This window comes from Hemiscyllium ocellatum, chromosome 44 (assembly GCF_020745735.1).
Source record: "Hemiscyllium ocellatum isolate sHemOce1 chromosome 44, sHemOce1.pat.X.cur, whole genome shotgun sequence".
NCBI classification, from domain to species: Eukaryota; Metazoa; Chordata; class Chondrichthyes; order Orectolobiformes; family Hemiscylliidae; genus Hemiscyllium; species Hemiscyllium ocellatum.
Window position 1 is genome coordinate 27,879,721 of NC_083444.1, and position 5,145 is coordinate 27,884,865.

At 44.9% G+C, this 5,145-nt stretch overlaps 1 non-coding gene across 1 annotated transcript; it reads left to right on the forward strand.

Moving 5' to 3' along the window:
• The first annotated feature begins 2,778 nt into the window (after positions 1 to 2,778).
• Positions 2,779 to 2,850, forward strand: trnah-gug (transfer RNA histidin (anticodon GUG)). The gene has a single exon. It is a non-coding gene; the product is annotated as a tRNA-His (tRNA).
• Positions 2,851 to 5,145: the final 2,295 nt, after the last annotated feature.

Consider the following 5,145-nt stretch of genomic DNA (forward strand, 5'->3'; position numbering starts at 1 on the left):
CCTGAATTTCCCATTGTTGATCTCTTTAACTGGCACAGCTTTGGTCAGAAGGAGGAATAAAGACGCAAACATACAGACAACTTGCAGACTGCCCACAGACAGAGACCCGAGGCTGGGATCGCACGCAGGCAGCAACGAACAAGAGGTGAAGAATAAATGTTGGCCTGACCAGTGGTACTCACACCCTGTGGGTGAATGAGAAACAATGAAAACACATTCACAACATGCAAAACAGCATTTATTTCTGAGTGGACACAATTTGAAAGGATCATTCACTCTGGGTAGAAAAAAGGACGCCGATACCACAGAGAAAGCAGGGCAGTGTGGGAACTGCTGGAAGGGATTCAGTTAACCACAGAAATGGAACCCCATTTAATCAGTAACACTGGGGAGAGGTGTGTGGGAAGGGATCACTGAGCAAAACAACCTCTGGAGACTCCAGCAGGATTACATATCCCATCAGGAATTGGATTATGCTGTCAATGCGGCTGTTAATCCCAACCAACTGTCTGTTCACTAGCGTCAGTCAGACAGTCATACAGCATGAGAACAGGCTGGTCATACCAACCAATCCGTGCTGAACATACTGCCAAACTACTCTAGTCACATCTGCCTCCTCCTGTACCCGCTGAGCGGTGATAATGCCCTTGTAGTTTTATTACTGTTTTGTTAATCCAAAAGCCCAGGTAATATTTTGGAGACAAAGGGTTCAGATCCTGGCAGGACAGATGGTGGAGTTTGAAGACTCTCGTGATGACCTGAATCAGTTGGTGTGGAAACTCCCACCTGATTCACTCATGCCAGTTCAGGAAGCAAACTGCCATAGTCATCTGTTCTATCCCACATGAAACTCCAGATACGTAATATTGTGGTTGACTCCTAACTGTCCTCTGGGAAATAACTGATGTACTAGGCATGAAAGAAAATATTTTATTTTAAAAATCCCATTTTCCCATTCATGGATGGATCCAATTTTCCTTTAAATGTTGCAAATGCATCCTCTTCCATCACTTCCTCAGCAAGTTAATTGCACACGTAAAACACCCTCTTTCAAAGAAATGCCTCACATGTCTTTTTTCTCTGAAACATATCCCCTCTCGCCTTGGAATCCCGCTTCTGGGCAAAGGCAGCTATCGTTAACTCTAGCTTACCTCTCAATAATTCATACACTTCTGTCAGGTCGCCGCTCAAACCCCTAACCTAGAGTGAAAACAGTCTCAACCAGGAAAAAGTGAAAACTGCAGATGAGAGACCAGAGTCGAGAGTGTGCTGTGCTGGGAAAGCACTGCAGGTCAGGCAGCATTTGAGGAGAAGGAGAATCGACGTTTCGGGCAAGAGCCTGATGAATGACACTTGTGTGAAAAGTTGATTCTCCTACTCCTCGCATGCTGCCTTACCTGTTATGGTTTTCCAGCACCCCAAACTCGAATCTGAAAATAGTCTCAGCCTATCCAGCCTTTCATTATAACTCAAATATTTCACAAATGGCAACATGTGTATATACCCTTTCTGAACCTACTCCAGCTGAATAATATCATTCCTCCAACTGGGCGAGCAGAACTGGACATAATATTCCGGAAGAGGCCTCATCAGTGTTCTGCAAAACTTCAACATAACGTCCCAACTCTTGTGCACAAAGGACTGAGCAATGAAGGGAAGTGTGTCAAAGGGCTTTTAACCATCCTGTCTGTGTGCATTGCAAACTACAAGGAATTATGTATCTGTACCCCGAGCTTCCTTGTTCTCCAACACTACGCAAAGCTCTACTCTTTTTGATGTACCAAAATGCAATACTTTCCATTTATCCAGATTGAACTCCATGTTACATTTTTCAGTCCATCGACTCGTTGGATTAAGATCTTTTTGAATCTTAGATAATCTTCCTTACTGTCTACAATTCTGATGTTGCCTGCAAACCTACGAAGCATGCCTGCAATGAGTTCCACTGTTTTATCATATAGATCAATGATTCATATTTACTTGTAGTGGCTGTGATTTAGCAGTGTGCAGATCATACAACAGTTACTGAAAATGTGTTGCTGGTTAAAGCACAGCAGATCAGGCAGCATCCAAGGAACAGGAAATTCGACATTTCGGGCCAGAGCCCTTCCTGATGAAGGGCTCTGACCCGAAACGTCGAATTTCCTGTTCCTTGGATGCTGCCTGACCTGCTGTGCTTTAACCAGCAACACATTTTCAGCTCTTATCTCCAGCATCTGCAGACCGCACTTTTGACTCATACAACAGTTAATCATGCAATTAACCATGAGCACTCCCAACCTCGGAATTGCTTGTGCCTCTAAACCGTCATAGAATTACCGTGCATTCACCGGTTGTATCACTGGAGCCCTCGAGTATCTCTGCGACCTTATTCCCATCCCGACTTCCATTTGGATCTTCGCGACTGCGCCACTCAGTTCCACTGATTCTGGGGCTGGGAATTGGGAATATGTGGCAGCAGTGGTTACTGCCTTGTCGGGGGAAACTGGTGAAGGAGCCGATGTTAAACTGCATTGCTATTGAAGCGTACATTTCAACAAAACCTTCACTGTCCCCGGAGTCTTTGATATTTTGGAGAAATCTATTCATCTCAGCTTTCAGCATATTAATGATGGAATCACCACAGCCTCTGGAGGAACCAATGTTAAACGGTCAACCCATTCTGAGTTCCCACATATCTGCCACTGTTCGCTAAGCGCTGATACAGTGCATTTGGTGTTCTGCCTAATATTTCTTATGCTACTGTACTGCAGTAGTTAGCGTGCTTGTGTGTGGGATGCCGTGATCGTATAGTGGTTAGTACTCTGCGTTGTGGCCGCAGCAACCTCGGTTCAAATCCGAGTCACGGCAGTAATTGCTCCATCTGCCGCAATCTTTGTGAAACACAAAGGAATCGGTTGTCTTATCATGGCAATTTTCTCCAAGGTGATGATCTTTTCCCTTCAAATTCTGCTCGCTCACATCTCTGTGTTTCGTATGTCAGAATTCAAATCCACCCGTTCTCAGAGATTTCTCTCCCTCCTTCGATCACTAACTAAACTTTCCGGCCCACTCCCCTATTTCATTAATTTAGAGATGTCGGTTTTGGACTATGGTGCACTAAGTTAAAAACCACACAACACCAGGTTTCAGCCTACAAGGTTTAACTGAGCACTAGTTTTCGGAGCGCAGCTCTTTCATCATGTGGTTGTGGAGTCATTTCCTGTTTCATTCAGGCACTGCAGAATCTAACACTGACTCTCACATTGATACTGTTCACTCTGTGCTGCTGTGGTCACTGTTGCTGGGTAATGTGCCCCAACCCCACCATCGGGACCTGCAGACCAGTTGATCCATTTGCTTACCGCTGTTGTGAGGCAAATCATCAGTTTGCAGCTTTTACTGATGTGGACTTGCGATTATTGAGGGTCAAGCTCAGGAAAATGACACAGGACAATATCGAGGAAAAGCGACTTCATTGGGAAAGATTAGTTTCACGCGTTTTCTGCAATGGCCGAGCACTATTACCACTTGACTGTTAACTCAGACACCAAGCAAATGAACCAGGGACACAGGTTTGATTCCAACCATGCCAGGTGTTGGAATGGAGATTCAAAAAATATCTGGAATGACGAATCTAATAGCACCTATAAATCCATGGTCAATTGTTGAAAAGACAAAACCATCGAGTTCACTGATGTCCTTTGAGGAAGGAACCTGCCATTCTTACCTGTTGAGGCCTCGATGTGACTCCAGACTCATTGCAATACTGTTGAGTCTCAACTACCCGCTGTGCAATTAGGGACCGCAATCAATACTGCCGAGACAGCGACACCCTCATACTGTAACAGAATAGAAAAATAAATAATTCAGCTCTACCTAGATTACTGTGTGCAGTTCGGCAATTCACAGTATAGCAATGATGTGATGGCACTGGGAACATTGAAGGAGAGATTCACCGGGATATTGTCTGGGCTAAAGAGTATCATTTACGAGGAGAGATTGGACAGACTGGGGTTTGTTTGTCGCTGAGCAGAGGAGAGTGGAGAAGACAAGGCTGAGATGTACAAAATAATGAGGGATATGGATAGGGTAGACTGAAAGAAGCGTTTGTTATTTATGGAGGGATCGAACACTGGGGCCAAGAGATTTCGGGAAAAGGCAGAAAGGTTTGAGTAGATGTGCGGAAAGGGTCAGAGAGGTGGAAACCCTTCCAACCTGAAACAAACTGAGACTTTAATTTGCGATGCCAAAACATAAAAGACTATGGGCTAAACAATGGAAATCTTGATTCAGGTCGTTAAGCAATTGTGTTGGACAAGTGCAACCACAACAGGCTGAAAGGCCTCCTTCGATGTTGTTGCCCTCCACAGTATCGTGGTCAGTGTCCCCGCCTGTCACAGGGCTCAATTCTCCGCTGAGGGCATCGTAAAGGTTTTAAATCTGTGGCTCTGTTCCCCAGTGAAGGTTATTCATGCCTGGCCTTCCATTCTCGATTTGATATGTGACAGCAAGGACAGTGCTGTCTAAATCAGCGTGGAGATGGACTGCAACTCCTGGGGAGAGAGAGTGTCAGTGAAAGTGCAAACACGTAACTTCTGCAAACTGCACATTGTGTTTGTGTTGGAATGAAAACCATTGTATAGAGTTGTTCCTGACTGATGTGTTTATTTATAACAGGAATCTGAGGAAGAAAACAGAGTAAACCCATTCAGATCTGAGCGCAGAAACATTTCCAGAAGCACTAATGAGGTTGTACAGCGCAGAATCGCGTTTGGATGCATTGAATTCGGGTTGATGGGCGCAGCTTGCTTTCACTCGGCTGAGTTACCAGTGTGTAAAACCATTAAACATGATACAGACAGTGTTCAATGTGATGGTATATTTGCTCAGTGGTTCGCACTGCTGTTACGTCTGTAGGTTAGGTAGATTGGCCGTGTTAAATTGCGCTGATGTGTCCAGAGAGTGAATTCAGGAAGTTGAGTGAATTACCCATGGGTAACGCAGTGATAAGGTCAGCAGTCACACGATGCCAGACTTTATTCCAGTGGATTTATTTGAAATCACAATCCAGAGGCCTGTCTGGATAGAGACGGTAACTAGGTCTGGTTGAGATGCTGTTCAGAGTGTCCCCACAGGCTCGATTGGCTGCATTGTACTTTCCGC